General features: G+C 40.8%; 1 non-coding gene across 1 annotated transcript; it reads right to left on the reverse strand.

The window, feature by feature from the left end:
- Window positions 1-20,825: 20,825 nt before the first annotated feature.
- LOC123937630 lies at window positions 20,826-21,016 on the reverse strand. Its single transcript, XR_006817508.1, has one exon. It is a non-coding gene; the product is annotated as a U2 spliceosomal RNA (small nuclear RNA).
- Window positions 21,017-24,415: the final 3,399 nt, after the last annotated feature.

Consider the following 24,415-nt stretch of genomic DNA (forward strand, 5'->3'; position numbering starts at 1 on the left):
AGTACTCATGAAAGAAATTGAGGAAGACACCAAAAAATGGAAAAATGTTCCATGCTCCTGGATTGGAAGAATAAATATTGTGAAAATGTCTATGCTACCTAAAGCAATCTACACATTTAATGCAATCCCTATCAAAATACCATCCATTTTTTTCAAAGAAATGGAACAAATAATCCTAAAATTTATATGGAACCAGAAAAGACCTCGAATAGCCAAAGGAATATTGAAAAAGAAAACCAAAGTTGGTGGCATCACAATTCCGGACTTCAAGCTCTATTACAAAGCTGTCGTCATCAAGACAGCATGGTACTGGCACAAAAACAGACACATAGATCAGTGGAACAGAATAGAGAGCCCAGAAACCGACCCTCAACTCTATGGTCAACTAATCTTTGACAAAGCAGGAAAGAATGTCCAATGGAAAAAAGACAGCCTCTTCAATAAATGGTGCTGGGAAAATTGGACAGCCACATGCAGAAAAATGAAATTGGACCACTTCCTTACACCACACATGAAAACAGACTCCAAATGGATGAAGGACCTCAATGTGAGAAAGGAATCCATCAAAATCCTTGAGGAGAATGCAGGTAGCAACCTCTTCGACCTCAGCCGTAGCAACATCTTCCTAGGAACAACGGCAAAGGCAAGGGAAGCAAGGGCAAAAATGAACTATTGGGATTTCATCAAGATCAAAAGCTTTTGCACAGCAAAGGAAACAGTTAACAAAACCAAAAGACAACTGACAGAATGGGAGAAGATATTTGCAAACGACATATCAGATAAAGGGCTAGTATCCAAAATCTATAAGGAACTTAGCAAACTCAACACCCAAAGAACAAACAATCCAATCAAGAAATGGGCAGAGGACATGAACAGACATTTCTGCAAAGAAGACATCCAGATGGCCAACAGACACATGAAAAAGTGCTCCACGTCACTCGGCATCAGGGAAATACAAATCAAAACCACAATGAGATATCACCTCACACCAGTCAGAATGGCTAAAATGAACAAGTCAGGAAATGACAGATGCTGGAGAGGATGTGGAGAAAGGGGAACCCTCCTCCACTGTTGGTGGGAATGCAAGCTGGTGCAACCACTCTGGAAAACAGCATGGAGGTTCCTCAAAATGTTGAAAATAGAACTACCCTATGACCCAGCAATTGCACTACTGGGTATTTACCCTAAAGATACAAACATAGTGATCCGAAGGGGCACGTGTACCCGAATGTTTATAGCAGCAATGTCTACAATAGCCAGACTATGGAAAGAACCTAGATGTCCATCAACAGATGAATGGATAAAGAAGAAGTGGTATATATACACAATGGAATACTATGCAGCCATCAAAAGAAATGAAATCTTGCCATTTGCGATGACGTGGATGGAACTAGGGCGTATCATGCTTAGTGAAATAAGTCAATCGGAGAAAGACAACTATCATATGATCTCCCTGATATGAGGACATGGAGAAGCAACATGGGGGGGTAGGGGGATAGGAGAAGAATAAATGAAACAAGATGGGATTGGGAGGGAGACAAACCATAAATGACTCTTAATCTCACAAAACAAACTGAGGGTTGCTGGGGGGAGGTGGGATTGGGAGAGGGGGAGCGGGCTATGGACATTGAGGAGGGGAGGCGATCCATAAGAGACTATGGACTCTGAAAAACAACCTGAGGGTTTTGAAGGGTCAGGGGTGGGAGGTTGGGGCAACCTGAGGGTTTTGAAGGGTCAGGGGTGGGAGGTTGGGGGAACAGGTGGTGGGTAATGGAGAGGGCACGTTTTGCATGGAGCACTGGGTGTTGTGCAAAAAGAATGAATACTGTTACGCTGAAAAAATAAATAAAATGGGAAAAAAAATAATTCAAGTTGAGTTGAAGGTAATCAATTCAGTTGACAAGGTGGCACATGGATAGGGTTACCATGATGTACTCAGTGAAAGCATCCCATGTCAGGGCTTGCAGCCTAAAAAAGAGTCAGCTGTGCAAAGAGATGATTGATGATGATGTCTTCTAGGCACAAAGAACCAGCTGGGCAAAGGCCTTGAGTTAATAATTACCTGGATTATCGCAAGAAAAGTGGGGAGTCCAGGGAGGCTGGAGCTTGGTTGGTGGAGTGTGAAGTAGTAGAAGATGAGACTACAGGACTGAGCAGGACCAAATCATGGAAGTGCTGGGGAACCACAGGGAGAAGTTTGGATTTGCACAATGAGATGCCCTGAAACTGTTTGATAAAGGGGTGCACCCATGAGACCATGAGATGTGGGAATGAGGGTAACAGCTAATGGGACACCATCCAGATGGATGGGTAACAGTCCAGAAGAGACACAGGAGGTTGGATCAGGGTAATCCTGGTGATGGGGGGGAAAATGGATGGATTCAGGACATTTCTGGGGGGCTTGAAGGAATGGGGCAGGACTTTTGTGTCAGTTTCAAGACATTCGAAATCTCTGAGTCCCAGTCGTAATATCTCAAGGAACCATCATGGTAATTAGACAAAAATCACATGTTCGTTGCTCCTGTTGCCTGGTGTACAAAGCACACTAAGTGAATATTATCCTCTCCTCTCCTTCCCCTCTCTTGTGAGATCAATGAGAACTCTATAACCTTTGGGTTGAGGTCTTTCCCATCTGCTTCTCTTCATGGTAAGCTGCCTACCACTCTATAACCTGCCCTGCAAACACACACACACACACACACACACACACACACACACACACACACAGATATCCACTCTCTCTTAGATACAGACATCAGCTGTGTTTAAAGGATATTTTTGTAAGAGTCTCTGGAGAGGTATTTTTTTTAAAGATTTTATTTATTTATTTATTTTAAAATATTTTATATTATTTTACTTTAAAATATTATTTATTTTATTTTATTTATTTATTCATGAAAGAGGTAGAGACATAGAGAGAGGGAGGGAGAAAGGGAGAAGCAGTCTTCTGCTGAGCAGGGAGGCTGATGCGGGACTTGATCTCAGGACCCTGGAATCACCACCTGAGCCAAAGGCAGATGCTTAACTGACCAAGCCACCCAGGCACCCTGGAGAGGTATTTTTTAAAGGTTGCTTGTTTGCAGGATTCTTCTAAAAGTGTATCATTTTGCTTTCTTCTGTAAGCAAGAGGAATGCAATTTTAACTGCCTGACACACAAAAAGTAGTATACCACTTAACAATGGTCCAGCAGAGGGAAAATTGATGGCACCGAATCAGTCTACAGATCAATAACACCATCAGGGGTCCAGGTTCTATCCATCCTTCTACACCAATATCCCTAAAGAGCTGGCATCATCTTCAGGCTCGTGGCTCCATAGTTGTGCACATCATATCCAGACACAAGAGCATTCAGGGAGGTAAAAGGGACTCTATGTTTCTGCAGCTTCCTCTCAAAGATGGGAAGTCGTTGTCAGAATCCCCCAAACTTTCCCTCATGACTCTGGTCAAAACTGGGTCTCATGCCCTTCCTAAACCAAGCAAGTGGTTTAGGCTTCAATAAGCAGCAGATGGGGTCATTTTCCTCTGTATAATGGAGTGGGTGTTAAAGATGACCAAAAGGGAAGGTGCATTATGAAAGAGAGAGGAAAATGGATTTGGGCTACGCATATGGCTCTTAACAAAGGGAAACCCAAATTTCACTGAATTTGAGAGAAAATATTACAGTTTTATTAGCCATGCCCCCTCCCATAGAACTTTCTGGCTCTAATTTACCAAAGACAGACAAGAGGTAGCAGAACTAGTGATTTCATATTTTATTTTTCCATCTTAAAATTCTGTCCTATGAAAATAAGTAGCTCCCAGTAGTCTGTGCTTTATGGTGACTGTCATTGCAGGACTTTAAAAAAAAAACGCTAGAAGTAGCAGACAGTCCTGACAGCTCGGGCAATGGGGAATTGGCATCTGCTGAGACTCTACCACCTGCCAGGATCCAGCACAGCCATTCCACCCAGATGATTCCATTGGATCCTCAGATCTTTGCAAGGCCAAAACAATTAACCCCTTTCCAAAAGGAGGAAACTGAGACCTGGAGATGTACTAGTTTTTTACATTTCCCAAACCACAGAGTAGCTTTCCACACATGATAAATTAAAAAAAGGGCCCTTATGCATCTACAATTCTAAAAATGAATTGGAGAGAGGGCTTGCCCTGAAGTTCTGCATCTCCCAAGGCCAAAGCCCTTGAGAATGCGCCAAACTTAGCTGAGATCCTGATTGACCCACCAATGAAGAGTGGTAGGAGGGTAGGTAATGGGAAAGCATATCTTGGAGCCTGGTGCACTGGACCTAAAGACTCACTTCTAACTGAGAGAGCATGGAGAGAGAAAGGCAATAATATGGTGCAGAAGTCTGACAGATGTGACCTAAACCAGGCGATCAAAGAGCAACACCCACGTTGTCATGTGACAAGAAGGATGCTTCATCCTTGTGGTGTACTTCTCCCAAATCCATACCCCCAGTCTAGCCATAAAAAAATCCCACCAGACAAACCACGACTGAGGAGCATTCTACAAAATACGTGACCATCACTCACGTATCACTCAAGTATCACGACCATGAAAAATAAGGAAGATAAGGAAATGTCACAGATCACCAGAGACAAAGGAGGTATGACAACTACATGAAATGCGGTGACTTCAAATGGCTCACAGAACAGAAAAAGGATATTTGTGGAAAAACTGGTGAAATTTAAAAAAAAAAGCCTGACAAATGCAGCTTGTGTATATAAAACACAGACATCAAGAGGAATGAATCAAGGGTTACATAGGAGCCCTTCTATGTTATCACCGAATCTCTTCTATAAACCTAAAATCACTATTTAAAAATGTTTAAATATATCTGTGAAAGAACTGGGTATCAGCACCCCCCACATTGTTACCCCTGCTCCACCCCACTAGTTGCTGCATTTTCCTGAAACCAGAGTTCCACTTTCTATAGAAACAGAAAAGCCTGAGGAGGGCAAACCTCCTAATTGCAGATATTGGTGCTTAGGGTAGAGTTTACATTGGGGAGGTGGGGTGCTCTGTCTGTACCCCTGCATACAGACTGACATCAAGCCACTGGCTGACAGACCTCACTCACAGGTGAAAGCCCACGTCAACCTGCCTCCATGGAGGAAGCCAAAAGATCAAACACAGTCACACACACCCAGCAGAAACCCTTGGTGCCACCTCTGTTCATCAACTTGGTCCTTTATTGATAAACCAGAAGGGCAGGTGGGGATAAACAGACCTTGGAGAAAAACATCACTATGGGAGGGAGGGATCAGTATAAATACAGAACTCTACCCAAAGGAAATAGCTCCCTCAGAGAAGAGACCCTTGAAAGATTGAATTCGTACCTTCAAAGAGATTTGGGACAGTCTAACAGCTATAAAACAAGAATGAGCTATTCTGGAAAAAGGGGGAATAATATGAGAATTCCTGGAAATGAAAAATCATTGCCAAAATAATGAATTCAGAAAATGGCTGGGAGGAAACTTCCCAGAACTGAGGGTACAGAGAATACGAGCAAAATCACAGGAACTGTCGCCATAACGACAGTGAGGTGTGCGGAGCAATTCCTGAATGCTGAGCAGCCCACCAAGCACCACACACACACATAATTTTTACAAGCCCATGAGGTGGATGCTGTCAGGACCCCTATTCTGGAGATGGGTAGACCGAGGCACAGGGTGAGGAGGGACAGATGGAAGGCATGCAGCCAGTGAAGGAAAGAAGAAGACCTCAAACCAAGGTAACAACCCTTTTCCCCTTTAGCTGCTTTCACAGCTGGTGCTTCTCCTCGAGTCTCACCAAACTGCTTGGCTTCCGAGAACATTATATTCATATAAATGTAATCAACATAATTTTGTTGGTTTAAAGATTTTAGAATCAAACCATGGACAAATCACAGATGTTTTCCTTATATTGGATAAAGAGAGTTGACCATGATATAGCTTATGGAAGTCAGAGGCAGGTGTGGGGTGAAGCAATGGGGAGACTCCATGACATGCTAATCAATTCATTTCTATAATCTATAAGTGGATTATAGAAATTTAAATTTCTTTCTATACAACATATTGTAGAGCTGTGTCTACAAGCACAACTGAAAATTGATAAAATAAAAAAATAGAGCTTATTAGTATCCTCACTACAGTATGGGGATCATGTCTCATTAGTATAGTTTACACTCTACATATTCATTACATCTTTGACATTATAAATTTAACAGGGAAGATCCAGATTCTGGATCTTGGGCACCATCTTTAACAAAATGAGTGCAATATCACAAATTCAAAATTAAGCTCAGGGCTTTGGAAGGAGCCTGAGAAAATAAAGAACCCAAAGCTCAAATTGCTTTATATTTACAGTCAGTCTACTTCTAACTAATCCATAGATGACACCAAAACATTGAGAAAACTAAGAAAATGTAGAAGGAGAGAAGAGGAAGTGGATAATAGAGCAAACAGACTAGACCCCTTATTTTTCATTATAAAGAATAACTCAAATACAATCTCAAAAACTATAACCTAAAAAAATTGTACATATATATAATTATAGGAACACATGCATCTATACATATTAAAATGGGTGATAAACAATTAGATAAAACAAAAATGGAATGGTGGAACATTATTTCTTTTTTTGTTTTTGTTTTTGTGGGGGGGGTTATTATTATTTATTTTTATTTCTTCAGTGTTCCAGAATTCATTGTTTATGCACCACACCCAGGACTCCATGCAATACATGCCCTCCATTATACCCAACGCCAGGCTCACCCAACCTCCCACCACCCTCCCCTCCAAAACCCTCAGTTTGTTTCTCGGAGTCAACAGTCTCTCATGGTTCTTCTCCCTTCCAATTTCCCCCAACTCACTCTCCTCCCTTCTCCCAACGTCCTCCGTGTTATTCCTTATGCTCCACAAATAAGCGAAACAGTATGATAATTGACTCTCTACTTGACTTATTTCACTCAACATAATCTCCTCCAGTCCAGTCCATGTCGATACAGAAGTTCAGTATCCATCCTTTTTAATGGAGGCATAATACTCCATAGTATATATGGACCATATCTTCTTCATCCATTCGTCTGTTGAAGGGCATGTTGGTTCTTACCACAGTTTGGTGACTGTGGCCATTGCTGCTATGAACATTGGGGTACAGGTGGCCCTTCTTTTCACTACATCTGTATCTTTGGGGTAAATAGCCAGTAGTGCAATTGTAGAGTCATAGGGAAGCTCTATTTTTAATTTCTTAAGGAATCTCCACACAATTTGCCAAAGTGGTTGTACCAACTTGCATTCCCACCAACAATGTAAGAGGGTTCCCCTTTCTCCACATCCTCTCCAACACTTGTTGTTTACTGTCTTGTTAATTTTGGCCATTCTAACTGGTGTAAGGTGGTATCTCAATGTGGTTTTGATTTGAATCTCCCTGATGGCTAATGATGATGAACATTTTTTCATGTGTCTGTTAATCATTTGTATGTCTTCAATGGAGAAGTGTCTGTTCATGTCTTCTGCCCACTTTTTGAGGTGATTATCTGTTTTGGGTGTGTTGATGCAGGAGGTGCATGCCTCATGTGTAGGAGGCATGGCATTAATAGCGACACTTATTTTTCACTTTTCATTTCATCTCATTCAAAAGTGTTGAATTTTTTTCTTTTTTTAAGGATTTATTTATTTATTTGAGAGAGAGAGAGAGAGAGAGAGAGCATGCACAAGAGGGAGGAGGGTAGAGGGAGAGGGAGAAAGAATCTCAAGCAGACTCCCGGCTGTGTGTGGAGCCCTATGCATTGCTCGATTTCATGACCCTGAGATCATGACCTGAGCCAAAATCAAGAGTTGGATGCTTAACTGACTGAGCCATCCAGGCGCCTTGAATTTTCTTTTTTTCTTTTTGTGTATTGTTTTTACAACTATAGAAAGTCATTGTATCAGAGACCCGGGAATAACAGCCTCCTCCTACCCTCCTGAGGGTGCCTCCACACATGGGAATCCTACAGGCTTCAGGTAAGGCCAGGCCAGGAACACTTTACTGATAGCTGGGCAACAGCCCCCAATCCCAGGGGGACTGTCCCCAGTGCTCACCCACCCAGACCATGGCAGTGACAGTCTCTTTCTGTCCAGATGAGGGAACTCCATAAGAGAACCAATGCAGGCTTACTCTTGTCATAATTCCTCACTCATTCCTGGGATGCAAGGAAAGCATAGCAGGTACTATTGGTCCCCAGCCCAGAACTCCTCAGCACTGTCTGACTAGCCCTGAGTGTCATCCCTAGCCTGTGGATGCTTTGCTGCTAGGGGTTGTCCCTGCGACCTTCACAGGCTTGTCCCTGAGCACTAAACCTGCCTTGTTGGCATGAGTTTTTGGAAGAATCTGAGCCCACCCCTCTGCCCCATAGCCAATGACTGGCCAGTGAGGGAATTAAAAAGCCCATCCCATTGCTGTGAGCAGGAGAAAGTCTGAGATATAATATCTGCTTCAACATACCGCTCAAGATCAGACAGGTAGGGGCTTTACCCAGATCACAACACCAGGTCTCCCCCTCTCCTGCCCCTTCCCATACCCCCTAACTGGGGCTTTCTGGGGGAACTTTCTTAATAAATCATTTGTGCCTGAATCCTTGACTCAGGCTCTGCTTACAGGAGAACCTAAGGAAAGGAAAAGTTACAGGAATACAGTGGGGAAGCAAACAGCGCAACCCCTAACTTGAAGAAACTAATAGAGAACAATGACTTCCTTGACTGGTGTCTAGCCTAGGCCAGAACAAAGGAGGAGAGGGCCTATGTTCATGGATGAATTCTGTCAGGCAGTTGAAGGTCAGGGATTGCTTCAGACATCCTCCATACGTGTGCATTCCCTAGGGACCACTCCCACCTCTACTTCTCATAGGCACTGCACTACCTTCAGGCATGGAGCCCAAACGCCAAACAGTGGTGTTTAAGGGCAAGTCACTAGCCAACCACAGGCCACTCCCTGATCAAACATCCTTACCTTGGTCCCAATTCTCTTGGGCACAAACACAGGGAACCCCACACACAAATAAGGCTGTCAGTTAGACTGAAGTCCAATTTCCTCATCTTCTGAAACTCTGTCTTGAAGAAGACAAGGGTTTCAGAAGGGTTATTTGTGATGTTTTTGTTTGTGAAGGCTTTTTTAAAAAATCTTTCCTGAGAAAACAGAACTGAGCATCAGCAAAAGCTGAAGATGACAAGTTTTGGGGATGAAAGCTGCCTTTGCCAACCCTTCTGCACTTTTCTGACAACTCCCAGCTGGGATAAACCAAAATGATGAAGAACAGAGAACACCAGAGAAGAGAGGGGTGGGCAGAATGGTGACCTCATCCCCCTCAGAAGTTTCTCTTAGAGTCTGATTTGACAAGATGCCTTCCCACCCAGGTATCCCACTGAGAGTGTGCCTCATACCTCATGCGTGACCTCACGTAGTCCTCACAACAAATTAGGATTCCTATTATTTTTTTCCCATCTAGAGATTAAAAGTTGAAATTCAGGGAGGTCACAGAACTTGCTTGATGTTCACTTTAATTGAAAGAACCTGGATTAGAATCCAGACCCATCTACTGCCCCCCAAACAATCCTATTTTGCTGGATGACAAAAATCTCAGGGATATAACTCAATCCATGTTCTCTCCTCTTTCTTCCGGTTCAGACAAATACCATGAGGGTTAAATTGGATGATGCATGTGAAGTAAACATGATGTAGCTCTCTGGGAGTGTTGCTCATGGTGCCACTGCTATTGCTGAGAAGATGCTCTTGATGCTACTGTCCTTGTTGTTGACACTGATGATGCTGGTGGCCTTGATACACCCTATTCCCCTCACTGCTTCTGCCACAGACTTCCAAGTCAACCTACACTTCAGCCAGTCACAATTTGCCAGCTTTGTGAAGAGAAGTGTGTTCCCTGCTCCTGGCATTTCCACAGAGGCAAGAGAATTTCTATCCCACTTCCCAAGATGTACAGTTATGAGAGAAGAGCCCAGCTTCTCTCTGCCTCATTCCTGAACTGGGCATGGTTCTCAGGGACCTGAGCTGCCCATTGTGCACACTCAGACAGCACCACTGACTTGGGTTAAATACGTATTCATCTCATATGGGTGAATTGCTGTGACTTGGTCTGCCAGAGGAACAGGGGGTAAGACAGGAGAAAACCCATGGAGGACCCAGCACAAGTACATGCACCAATGTAGCTTTTAAAGATATAATCTCATTGCCATCAGTCACACTGCACTGGCTTAATTCATTCAAAATTGGGTGTTAATTTTGTCTTCAAGGTACCTCTAAATTCATCATGATATAATTTAATTTAATTTTCACCCCTTCTAAGAGGTTCTTCCCTTATTTCTTTTTTTAAATTTAAATTTAATTAGCTAATATATAGTACATCATTAGTTTCAGTTGTAGAGTTCAGTAATTCATGCTGCGTGTAACACCCAGTGCTCATTCCATCATGTGTCCTCCTTAATGCCCAACCCCCAGTTATCCCATCCCTCCACCACCTCCCCTCTGTCAACCCTCAGTTTGTTCCCTAGAGTTAAGAGTCCCTCTGGTTTGCCTCCCTCTCTGATTTCTTCCCATTTGGTTTTCTCTCCCTTCCCCCATGATCCTCTTCAAAGTTTCTTATATTTCACATATGAGTGAAATCATACAAAAATTGTCTTTCTCTGATTGATTTATTTCACTCAGCATAATACCCTCTAGTTCCATCCATATCAATGTAAATGGTAAGATTTCATCCTTTCTGATAGTTGAGTAATAGTCCATTGTGTGTGTGTGTGTGTGTGTGTGTGTGTGTGTGTGTGTGTGTGTGATGTCTTCTTTATCCATTCCTCTGTTGATGGACATCTGGGCTCCTTCCATAGTTTGGTTACTATGGATATTACTACTATAAACATTGGGATGCAAGTGTCCCTCTGGAAACAATAATTGTTGTCAAGGATGTGGAGAAAGGGGAACCCTCCTACACTGTTGGTGGGAATGCAAGCTGGTGCAGCCACTCTGGAAAACAGTATGGAGGTTCTTCAAGACATTAAAAATAGAGCTACCCTACAACACAGCAATTGCACTACTATGTACTTACCCCAAAGATACAAATGTAGTCTTCCCTTATTTCTATTGCCCACATCGATCTCACCCACCTGCGAATCTTGGTAGCAGTTAACTATTTATTCATATACCAATATATACTGTGAGATATGTGAACTCAGCCACACAGGGGAGCTCCTTTAAGCTGAAAGCATACTTTAAATGTCATCTGCACTTCATCTGCCATGAGAAGCAGTAGGCACTCAATAAATGCTTAATAGGGAACAAACTGGGTGCTTTATACTTAAGAGATATTCTCACATGCTGAATTTGTAATGTAACCCTGCCTCATGGAATAAAAACATTAACAGATATGCATTCCAGAACTTACAAATGATGCACGGATGCCCTGATAGCTATAGAAACAGGGAAAACTGATTAATCCTTCATGAAGATGGCCCTAGGCCATTCTATTTAAATTCTTTAATTTTCCAGATCCATCAAGTCCCCTGCCTTTGATCTTAACTTCTTAATGTTACAAGCAATTCAATAGAAGTGCAAGTCCTTCCAGTAGGACAGGCACTGGGCTGGGTGCTGAACAAGATGAAAGGCCAAGGGTTGGAAAGTCAATTAATTCTCTGATGCTTCGTTTTAGAGATGACACTGATCCAGCAGCCTGGGGGCCCAGGGATTTGAGTACCTTCCCTGACTCTTCATACAGAATCAGTTATGTGGCTTTGGATGGTACATACCCCATATGTCCCAAGGATCTCCCAATTCCTGGATTTGCCAACAGATTCCACATGACTGAGATTACCAGACATCTGACCGTCTCAAAAGTAAATTAGGTTTGCTATGCTTATGGATATTGTTGTCAATTCTTTGTAAACTGTTCTACAGACTCAATAAAATTCCAATCCAAATTTAAAAGAAAAAGGTATTTCCAACTTCTTATGGCCTGGATTGAATTTTACTCATTTTGTGAATAAGATTTCACTCATTTACAAACAGAGATTAACAATGCCATCTAAGGGGCACCTGGGTGGCTCAGTGGGTTAAACCTCTGCCTTCGGCTCAGGTCATGATCTCAGGGTCCTGGGATCAAGCCCCACATTGGGCTCTCAGCTGAGCAGGGAGCCTGCTTCTCTCTCTCTCTCTCTCTGCCTGCCTCTCTGCCTACGGTGATCTCTCGCTCTCTCTCTGTCAAATTAATTAATTAATTAATTTAAAGAAAACAGCAATGCCATCTAACATGTATTAAGAACGGCAGTGAGACTGCTGACCTAGTGTGCTCACTGCTATGTTCTGTGGTTTCATGAATTTTCTCAGTCTTCACACGCTCTGAGGTGGTGCTTCTCTTGGTAGTGTCCGGTGCAGCTGTAGCTGGTCAGCATGCATGGAAACTAGCTCATTTAATTCTCACACTAACCCCACAAGAGAGTTAGCATGATTACCTCCCTTGCTTTCGAGCTTGAGGCACAAGGGCATTCAGTAATTTGCTCAAGGTCACAGGCCTATGGAAGGAGTAGGGAACCATGTCAGCTGACACTAGGGTTCATGCTTCTACCCACTGACCATACTACCTCACTACTGACAAGTGAACTGAGTGTCAGTTTCATCAAGACATAAACTTTCCCAAAGTGTTAGTCAGGATTATCCAAAGAAACAGAACATGTAGGTAGAGATTTACTTTAAGGAGACTGGCAAATCCAGAATCTGTGCAGCAGGTGAGTATGCTAGAGACCCAGGTAAGAAGTACTGTTTCAGTTCAAGTCCAGAGTCCATCTGGGGCATAACTCCTTCTTGCTCAGGAGATGTCTTCTTTTGTTTCACTCAACCTTCAACTGATTAGATGAAGTCCACCCACATTGTGGAGGGCAATCTGTTATAGTCAAAGTCCACTGAACTTAAGTGGCAATCTCATCCAAAAATCACCTTCACAGAAACATCCAACATAACGTTCAACCAAATATCTAAATCTGTGGCCCAGGCAAGTTGACAAATAAAAAGAGCCATCACACCCAATGTCAAACAGTAAGATCTAGGACTCAGGCTCCTAAAATACAACTGAGCCCACAGTTGTGTTCTTAAAAGCTGAACTGGGGAGCCTCATTTTCATTGATTCTCTGCCCACTCCATCTTTAGGTGAGCAGGGATTGATTATGTCCTGCTTCCTTCTAAAGCAAAGTGTCTTTGTCCTCTCTCCTCCCGGACCACCTGAGTGTGACAATTGCTGCCTCTGGACTAACCTTCTAGTGGACAGACTTTAGCATCTGATATTTACTGGTTTTAAGACTTCTTCAAACACAGTCCTCAGGATGCTCAAGACGAAGACAGTTAATCAATCTGTTTCCTGGGCTGCTTGCCTTGGGTGGGTAGTTGAGTTGGCAAGCTGAGTGGGGAGAGCCTGGAGACTACCAGCACCAGCAGGCAGCATGCCAGACCCTCTAATGACTTAATCCTATTCACCTTCACAGTCCTAACCTCAGGAGCTCTAACCACCCATCACACAGAAGAGGGGAAAGGAAGGGAGCCTTGTTCATGGATCTGTGTGTGCCTTCTTCTTCACTAAGTGAAGAAAGTCAGTCAGAAAAAGACACAAACCATATGATTTCACTCATGTGTGGAATTTAAGAAAAAAACAGAGGATCATAGAGGAAGGGATGGAAAATACAAGATGAAATCTGAGGGGAAGACAAACCATAATAGACTCTTAACTCTAGGGAACAAACTGAGGATTGCTGGAGGGGGGTGGGTGGGGGATGGGCATTAGGGAGGGCAGGTGATGTAAGGAGCACTGGGTGTTATAGGCAACTGATGAATCACTAAATTCTACCCCCGAAACTAATAATACACTGCATGTTAACTAACTTGAATTTTTTTTTTTTTTAAAGAGTGATGAGAAACCACTGGAGGATTTTAAACAAAAGTGACCTGCAGCTGAATTCCTGTACAAGTTCTAGCAGTTTTGGAGTGGAGTCTTTTGGGTTTTCCACATATAGTATCATATCATCTGCGAAGAGTGATAGTTTGACTTCTTCTTTACCAATTTGGATGCCTTTAATTTCTTTTTGTTGTCTGATTGCTGAGGCTAGGACTTCTAGGACTATGTTGAATAGCAGTGGTGATAATGGACATCCCTGCCGTGTTCCTGACCTTAACGGAAAAGCTTTCAGTTTTTCTCCATTGAGAATGATATCTGCGGTGGGTTTTTCATAGATGGCTTTGATAATATTGAGGTATGTGCCCTCTATCCCCACACTTTGAAGAGTTTTGATCAGGAAAGGATGCTGTACTTTGTCAAATGCTTTTTCAGCATCTATTGAGAGTATCATATGGTTCTTGTTCTTTCTTTTATTAATGTGTTGTATCACATTGATTGATTTGCGGATGTTGAACCAACCCTGCAGCCCTGGAATAAATCCCACTTGATCGTGGTGAATAATCCTTTTAATGTACTGTTGAATCCTATTGGCTAGTATTTTGGCGAGAATTTTTGCGTCTGTGTTCATCAAGGATATTGGTCTGTAGTTCTCTTTTTTGGTGGGATCCTTGTCTGGTTTTGGGATCAAGGTGATGCTGGCCTCATAAAATGAGTTTGGAAGTTTTCCTTCCATTTCTATTTTTTGGAACAGTTTCAGGAGAATAGGAATGAGTTCTTCTTTAAATGTTTGGTAGAATTCCCCTGGGAAGCCGTCTGGCCCTGGGCTTTTGTTTGTTTGGAGATTTTGGATGACTGTTTCAATCTCCTTACTGGTTATGGGCCTGTTCAGGTTTTCTATTTCTTCCTGGTTCAGTTGTGGTAGTTTATATGTCTCTAGGAATGCATCCATTTCTTCCAGATTGTCCAATTTGTTGGCGTAGAGTTGCTCATAGTATGTTCTTATACTTGTCTGTATTTCTTTGGTGTTAGTTGTGATCTCTCCTCTTTCATTCATGATTTTATTTATTTGGGTCCTTTCTCTTTTCTTTTTTTAAAAAAATCAGTCTTGGAGTGCCTGGGTGACTCAGTTGTTGAGTGTCTGGCTCTTGGTTTCAGCTCAGGTCATGAGCTCATGGGTTGTGGGATCAAATACTGCACATCAGGCTCTGAACTCAGCAGGGAGTTGCTTGAACATTCTCGCCCTCTACTTTTACCCCTACTCTCTCTCTCTCTCAAATAAATAAATATTTTTAAAAAAACAAAATAAAAGACTGGTCTTGTTGCTCTGTAGAGAAAAACTTGGGGAAGAGCTTATAGGTTACATGACCTGAACCCCAATTTTCCATATAGAAAATGGTACTTATTTAAGAGAGCTCTTTGTCCATGCTGTGAGAGAATGATATGAGAGTGTTACCTCCACAGAGGGAGGAATTTGTAAGTAGTGTTGACTGCTGCTCACTGATTCTAGAACAGTGCCTGGCATACAGCTCCATTCAACTACTGGTTGAAGGAATGGATGAAGTTGTTGAAGGAATGGTTGAAGTATGTGCTTTAAAAATTGTGAGATGCCATATAAAAATGAGAGGCTGAGGGTTTGCATTGACTGTTTAACCTTAAAGTCTTTCCCAAGAGAACCTAACTCATAGTAATGGAAATGAAGGACTCTGGGGATAGCACTTCCAAAGACTTGTCTTCTGTAAAATACTGCCATTAGGTGCTAACAAATTTCCTGTAATCTTATTGGGGGTTGGAGGGAATAACTTCCTGCTAATTTTTTTAAATTAACATGTCTCGGCTTTATTTCAAATATCTCACTCTGTGCAGACCACACACAATTATCTTCCAGACCAGACCACACTGCGTGATGGAGACTTTTGTTGTTTTGATATCCTCGCTGGTCACAGAGTTTTGATAAACTGGTTTTCCTCCTGCATAATGATTGGTGGCCTAGCACATCTTCTGACAATAGAAAATGCTAGATCCCTATTCCAGTGAACAAAGGGAATGGTTGGTGTTGCAGCACAGCAGTTGTAATTTCCACTGTCCCTACTCTCTAAGGAAACAAGAAAAATTTTTATCTCTCTCTCTTTCTCTCCCTTGGGTGTGTGTGTGTGTGTGTGTGTGTGTGTGTGCGTGCGCGCTGTGAAAAAGCTACATGTTTCAAATGTTTCTTCTTCCTGACAAGTCTGAAATAATAGGCAATAGCCAGAGGTTCACCAGCACCAATTTACAGGTATAAAAGACCTCCTGGAAGACTCCCCCATCAAACGGTCTGAGGATCAAGGTTGGTGGCTAAATGTCCCAGTGTCCCTGCTGCCACTTCCATTGAGCCCAGACATCTTGTCTCATCCAGTCTGTGAGGCTGGAGCCCAGAAACCCAGAGCTGTCTGACCTGCCCCTTCCAGAGAGCAGTCTCTGCTGTAATTCTCGCGCACAAGTGAATTTCCCTACCGGCGTGCCTCATCCAATCATTTCTTCCAAATCAGAGATTTGCCTCCCTGCAACTGACTGGCGAAGCTGGAGTCACACACCTGTCCTGAATCACAGAGGGAGCTGGGAAAGTGAGTTACTGAGCTCTACTTCAGGGTTGCAGGTCCAAGGAGGAGGGAGAGTTTCCAAATTTAGGAAGGGTATTCCAAAGACAAGGCAGCAACAACAGGACGATAGCCGCTGCAGCTCTTCTCTTATGCAACTGCCCTGTGCAGGGGCTGCCACACAGCAGGTGCTCAAATGGTGGCAGCTATTTCCCCAGTCCTGCTTCCCTGTTCCCACTCATTGCCCGTTTCCAAACGGGAGTCTTTCTGCTTGGATTCCTGCGCTTGGGGTTTCTTCGTGGAAACTTTCTCTATAAACAGAGCTTTGAGAGGAAGAACAACTGAACTCAACATGCAGAACTTCACCTTACCCAACGTTAGCAACTGATTCCAAACATAGATACATGTAGATATTCAATCCAATACATTTCAAAGATACTAATCTCTTAAAAAACAGACCTGGGTACTGAGAGTCTAGCTATTCTGTCAGAACCTTAGTGTGCCTCACTCAAGGGACGCTTAAGTTTATCTGTATTGCTTGATTTCCACATAGTGTACTTATTTATGCTGTTAGTTTTTTAAGAAATATATTTAATAATTTAAAAGCAATAAGGGAAGATTTTTTACATGAAAATCATTTTTTAAAGAAATACAGTTAATAATTTAGAAGCAATAAGGGAAATATTTTTACATAAAAATCAAAAACATTTGCATGACTACTGGGTATTTACCCCAAAGATACAGATGTAGTGAAAAGAAGGGCCATCTGTACCCCAATGTTCATAGCAGCAATGGCCACAGTCGCCAAACTGTGGAAAAAACCAAGATGCCCTTCAACGGACGAATGGATAAGGAAGATGTGGTCCATATACACGATGGAGTATTATGCCTCCATCAGAAAGGATGAATACCCAGCTTTTGTAGCAACATGAATGGGACTGGAAGAAATTATGCTGAGTGAAATAAGTCAAGCAGAGAGAGTCAAGTATCATATGGTTTCACTTATTTGTGGAGCATAACAAATAACACGGAGGACATGGGGAGATGGAAAGGAGAAGGGAGTTGAGGGAAATTGGAAGAGGAGATGAACCATGAGAGACTATGGACTCTGAAAAACAACCTAAGGGTTTTGAAGGGGCGGGGGGTGGGAGGTTGGGGAACCAGGTGGTGGGTAATAGGGAGGGCACGTATTGCATGGAGCACTGGGTGTGGTGCAAAAACAATGAATACTGTTACACTGAAAATCAATTTTAAAAAAATGAAAAAAAAAACCATTTGCATGATAAAAACCAAAAAAATTAGTGACAAATGTTATGCTTGGAAAATATTTAGAATTTAAATTCATAATAATAATAAGAGTTATTATGCTTAATATATAAATCTCTATTGATTTTACCAAAATCATAGGAGGAAGAAAAACTTTAGTGAAAAGTGAGCCAAGAAATGAATAGATAATTTTCAGAAAAGGAGAAAGAATTATAATTGTATTATTCTAATGTGAAACCTTACTGATATGAGAAAGGTAAATTAAAACTACTTTAGTGCAAAGCTTAAAACCAAAATATAATAATAAAGATCAGATTAAGCCTTCCACTGGAAAAACAATTTTAATAAACACAAGATACAAACAATAGTTTTCAAGTCAGTGGACATCAGACAATGAAGGACAAAGACCATGACAGATGGGAGATAAACGACGTAAGCCCACAACTGCCCTCACTTTTTGCCTTGAGAGACAATTTAGGCACTACCTCAGAGAAGGGAACCCAGGTGGAGTCCAGGGGCTTCCCAAATTAAGGAGAGAGAGCTCAGTGTCCAGACAGTTCAAGGTGTCCAAGGATTCTGGTAAGAATACAAGAGAAGAGAATTCCAGAGACTTGCAGAGGATCACACTCAGCTACTCAGTACAGTGCTGTTAACAGGTGTGAGAAAGCTACTTGAAGCCAGGGAAAGAACCACCCAAAGAGATTGGAGGGATTAACATTCAGTGCTCATAGGGGGCTGGAAATAGTGCTGTTTCCTGCCAGCCAGACTTGAAAACCTTGTAATTCAGGGATCAGCCTGTAGAGTACTTAGAGCATATCTCAATAGTGGGAAATAAATGGCTGTAAACTAAACACTGTTCTGGTCCCACCTAATAGATCTTAAAAACCAGATTCAAAAGGATTAAAATATTTCCAAAGTGCTTAACTGCATCTTAGAACAAGGCTTAAGGATTATCTATTTATAGGAATACAAAATATCTAGCACCCGACAAGCTAAAATGATTGTCATTCAATCAATAATACCAGGAACATACAGAAACAGAAAATGTGATGTAAAATGAGGATAAGAAATCAACTGGACTCCACCCAGAACTGACATTCTCAAAATTTGTTGGCTATGATTAACACATTTATTAGGGGGAAATTCACAGCACTAGCTTCCTGTGATCTCCACTTTAAGTTTCCCTTAAGAAACTGGAAAAAAAAAAGAGTGAATTAAATCTGAAGGAAGTCAAATAAAGGGGGAAAAAAGGAGAAAGACAGACAAACCAAAAAACAGATGCTTAACTATAGAGAACAAGCTGATGGTTATGGAGGGGAAGAAAGTGGGGGGATGAGGGAAACAGGTGATGGGGTTTAAGGAGTACACTTGTTAGTGATGAGAACTGGATGTTGTAGGTAAGTGCTGAATCACTATATTGTACAACTGAAACTAATATCACATTGTATGTTAACCAACTAGAATTTAAACAAAAACTTTAAAAATTTTTAAAAATAAAGGAAATTATGAAAATAACCTCAGGGATCAATAAAACAAGAAAAAATAGTGAAAATCAGTAGTGAAAATAAAAGCTGTTTCTTTGAAAATACCATTAAAACTGACCAGCCTCTAGCCAGACTTATTTTATTTTTAGGAAAAAATAAAAGAAGAGTTAGGAAAACCAAACTCTCAGACTTGTATTTTCTAAGGTCATGTTGTTTTTGGTTTGGGGACTAAAGCACCTGATTCTGTAGTAATCCTAGGTTGTGTCTCTATCCTATCATAATTTGCCATTTGTTCAAGTATAATTTTTTCTAAAATAATTTCATATGTAAAATATATATCATCTAAATTCAATATCCTCCCCAAAGGATTCATTTAAACCACTCTGCTTATCAATAAACAGTAGTTTGGAAATGTATTGAAACAATGGCTTACATAATGTTCCCCCCTTTCATTTCGCTCATTGAGATTTTCCAGTAAAACCTGTGTTTTCATCAAAAATAAATAAATGAATAAATAAATAAAATAAAAGAAGAGAAGGCAGATTATCTAGACCAGGAATGAAGCAGTGACATCCCTACAGAATCTACATGAAATGAAAAGAAAATAAGGAAATATTAGGAACAGCTTTGTGAGCTGAGATGACATGTAAAGATCCCTTAGAAGACATAAACCACCAAAGATTATTCCAAAACCCCAGATAACCTGATATGTTCTATATATTTAAAGAAATGTAATTTTTAGTTAAAAAAATTCTAATAATAAAACCCCCAGACACCAAAATTCACTGATGATGTCTGGCAAATATTTATGGAAAAAATAAATACAACTCTCCCCAGAATTTTCCATGAAATAAAGTGAGAATAGACTTTCCAACTAATTTTATGAGGTCAGCAATACCTTGATTCCAAAGCCAGAAAGGCATTACAAAAAAAAGTACAAACCAATATTCATTATGAGCTTAGATGCAAAAGTTATCAACAAAAATTTTTAATTTTTTAATTTTTTTTTCTTTTCTGTGTACCAGAATTCATTGTTTATGTACCACATCCACTGTTCCATGCAATACGTACATTCCATAATACCCACCACCAGGCTCACCAACCTACCCACCCCCCCGCCCCTTCAAAACCCTCAGATTGTTTTCCAGAGTCCATAGTCTCTCATAGTTCATCTCCCCCTCCAATTTCCCTCAACTCTCTGCTCCTCTCCATCTCCCCATGTCGTCAGTGTTGTTTCTTATGTTCCATAAATAAGTGAAATCATATGATAATTGACTCTCTCGGCTTGACTTATTTCACTCAGCATAATCTCTTCCAGTCCTGTCCATGTTGCTACAAAAGTTGGGTATGCATCCTTTCTGATGGAGGCATAATACTCCATCGTGTATATGGACCACATCTTTCTTATCCATTCGTCTGTTGAAGAGCATCTTGGTTCTTTCCACATTTTGGCTCCTGTGGTCATTGCTGCTATGAACACTGGGGTACAGATGGCCCTTCTTTTCACTACATTTGTATCTTTGGGGGTAAATCCCAGTAGTGCAATTGCAGGGTCATAGGGAAGCTCTATTTTTAATTTCTTTTTTTTTTTTTTTTTTGGTGCACCGTTCCTGGAAGTACTGCAATACCAGGTCGATGCGTGGAGTGGACGGAGCAAGCTCCTATTCCATCTCCCTGCTCCAAAAATCCATTTAATATATTGTCCTCGGATAGAGGACGTATCAGATATTAAACTGATAAGAACAGATACTACACTTGATCTTAGCCAAAAGGCCGAGAAGCGATCTATTTTTAATTTCTTAAGGAATCTTCACACTGTTTTCTAAAGTGGCTGCACCAATTTTCATTCCCACCAAGAGTGTAAGAGGGTTCCCCTTTCTCCACATCGTCTCCAACACTTGTTGTTTACTATCTTGCTAATTTTAGCCATTCTAACTGGTGTAAGGTGGTATCTCAATGTGGTTTTGATTTGAATCTCCCTGATGGCTAATGAAGATGAACATTTTTTCATGTGTCTGATAGCCATTTGTATGTCTTCAATGGAGAAGTGTCTGAACAGTTTTCTGCCCATTTTTTGACATGATTTTCTGTTTTGTGTGTGTTGAGTTTGAGGAGTTCTTTATAGATCCTGGGTATCAGCCTTTTGTCTGCACTATCATTTGTGACTATCTTCTCCCATTCGTGGGTTGCCTCTTTATTTTGTTGACTGTTTCCTTTGCTGTGCAGAAGCTTTTGATCTTGATGAAGTCCCAAAAATTCATTTTTGCTTTTGTTTCCTTTGCCTTTGGAGACATATCTTGAAAGAAGTTGCTGTGGCTGATATCAAAGAGGTTACTGCCTATGTTCTCCTCTAGGATTCTGATGGATTCCTGCCCCAGGTTGAGGTCTTTTATCCATTTTGAGTTTATCTTTGTGTATGGTGTAAGAGAATGGTTGAGTTTCATTTTTCTACATATAACTGTCCAATTTTCCCAGCACCATTTATTGAAGAGACTGTCTTTTTCCCACTATATATTTATTCCTGTTTTGCCAAAGATTATTTGACCATAGGGTTGAGGGTCCATATCTGGGCTCTCTACTCTGTTCCACTGGTCTATGTGTCTCTTTTTAATGCCAGTACCATGCTGTCTTGGTGAGCACAGCTTTGTAGTAAAGCTTGAAATCAGGCAACGTGATGCCCCCAGTTTTGTTTTTCTTTTTCAACTTTTCCTTAGCAATTCGGTGTCTCTTCTGATTCCATACAAATTTTAGGATTATTTGCTCCAACTCTTTGAAAAATACCTGTGGAATTTTGATCAGAATGGCACTGAAAGTATAGATTGCTCTAGGCAGTATAGACACTTCAATGATATTTATTCTTCTGATCCATAATCATGGAATGGTCTTCCATTTTTTGTGTCTTCTTAGATTTCTTTCATGAGTGTTCTGTAGTTCCTCGAGTACAGATCCATTACCTCTTTGGTTAGGTTTATTCCCAGGTATCTTATGGTTCTTGCTTCTATAGTGATTTGAATTGATTCTCTAATTTCCCTTTCTGTATTTTCATTGTTAGTGTATAAGAAAGCAACTGATTTCTGTACATTGACTTTGTATCCTGCCACATTACTGAATTGCTGTATGAGTTCTGGTAGTTTGGGGGTGGAATTTTTGGGTTTTCCACATAAAGTATCATGTCATCTGTGAAGAGAGAGAGTTTGACTTCTTAATTGCCAATTTGAATATCGTTTATTTCTCTTTGTTGTCTGATTGCTGTTGCTAGGACTTCTAATACTATGATGAACAAGAGTGGTGAGAGTGGGCATCCTTGTCGTGTTCCTGATCTCAACAGGAAGGCTGTGAGCTTTTTCCCATTGAGGATGATATTTGCTGTGGGTTTTTCATAGATAGATTTTATGAAGTTGAAGAATGTTCCCTCTATCCCTATACTTTGAAGCATTTTAATCAGGAATGGATGCTGGATTTTGTTAAATGCTTTTTCTGCATCAATTGAGAAGACCACGTGGTTCTTCTCTCTTCTCTTATTGATTTGGTTCTATCTCATATTAGCAAGATTTTTACAAATAGAAATCAATAATATATTTTAAAAGAATGGCATATCATGACCAAGTTAGGTTTAGACTAAGAACTCAAAGTTGATTTAATACTTAAAAATAATCAATGTGATTCATCCTATAACAGGGTGAAAAAGAAAAACCATGTAATCATCTTGATAGATGAAAATAAGCCATCTGACAAAATCCAACATCCATTTCTGGTTGAAACTATTAGGAAAGTAGGAATTGAAAGGAAATTCTCCCACGTGATAAAGAACATCCACGAAAAACTTACAGCTAACATCATACTTCATGGCAAAAGACTGAATCAGGAAAAAATCACTTGTATCTGCTCTAACCACTTCTATTAAACATTGTCCTGGGGGCTCTAGCCAGTGCAATGAGGCCAAGAAAAAAATGAAATGTATCTTCATTGGAAAAGAGGTAAAACTGTCTTCACTCAAGGACTCCATGATTGTCTAAATCGAGCTGATGGAATCTCCAGAAAAGCCACTAAAACTAATGAGTGAGTTTAGCAAACTTGTAAGATACAAGTAAACAAACAAAAAACAATTGAATTTCCCTATGCTATCAGGGAAAAGAAAAGAAATTGAAATTTTAAAAAGCAATAAGATTTATAATAGTATTGCACATATTTACTACCTGTGGGTAAACCTGACAAAAGTATACCTAAGACTGTAAATCACTGCTGAAAGACATTTCAGAAGACTGCAGGAAGTGAAGAGCTACACTGCATCCATGGGTCAGGAGACTCAGGCTTGTTAACATGTAAATTCTCCCTAAACTGATCTATGGACTCAACACAATCTAAACCAAAATTACAGCAGGCTTCTGAGTAGAAATTGACAAGTAATTCTGAAATTTGTATGGAAATGCAAAGAACCTCTTCTAGCCAAAGCAACCTTGTAAAAGAACAACAAATTTACATATCCAACACTGCCTCAACTAAGGCAATAAAACCACAGCAATTAAGAAACTGCTATTGGTATCAAAATAAACAAATGGATCGATGCAACAGAATAGAGATTACAGAAATAGACTGACTCATATGTGCGCAACTGATTTCTGACAGAGATGCAAAACCAATTCAGTGGAGGAAGAACAGCCTTTTCAAAAGATAAGCCTGTAACAATTGGCCATACACATGTAAAAAAAAAAAGAGAGAGAGAGAGAACTATGATTCATAGCTTGCACCATATAACAAAACCCCCCACTCAAAATGGATCACAGATGTAAATGCAAAGCTATAAAACTACACATACACAATTGTAGAAGGAAACACAGGGAAAAACCTTTGTGATTTTGAGTTAAGCAAGAAATTCATAGTTATCTATGAAAGGTATCTATCTATGAAACAGAAGGCTGACAAATTTGACATCATCAATATTAACACCTCTGCTCTTCAAAAAGCCATTGTTAAAAGAATGAAAAGACAAAGTGCTTGGGTGGCTCAATCAGTCAAGCATCTGACTCTTGATTTTGGCTCAGGTCACAATCTCAGGGTAATGTGATTGAGCCCCGAGTCAGGTTCCACACTCAGCAGGGAGTCTGCTTAAGATTCCCTCTCACCCTACCACCTGACACGAGTTAGAATGGCCAAAATTAGCAAGACAGGAAACAATATGTGTCG

The sequence above is a fragment of the Meles meles genome, chromosome 2 (genome assembly GCF_922984935.1).
Source record: "Meles meles chromosome 2, mMelMel3.1 paternal haplotype, whole genome shotgun sequence".
Taxonomy (NCBI): domain Eukaryota; kingdom Metazoa; phylum Chordata; class Mammalia; order Carnivora; family Mustelidae; genus Meles; species Meles meles.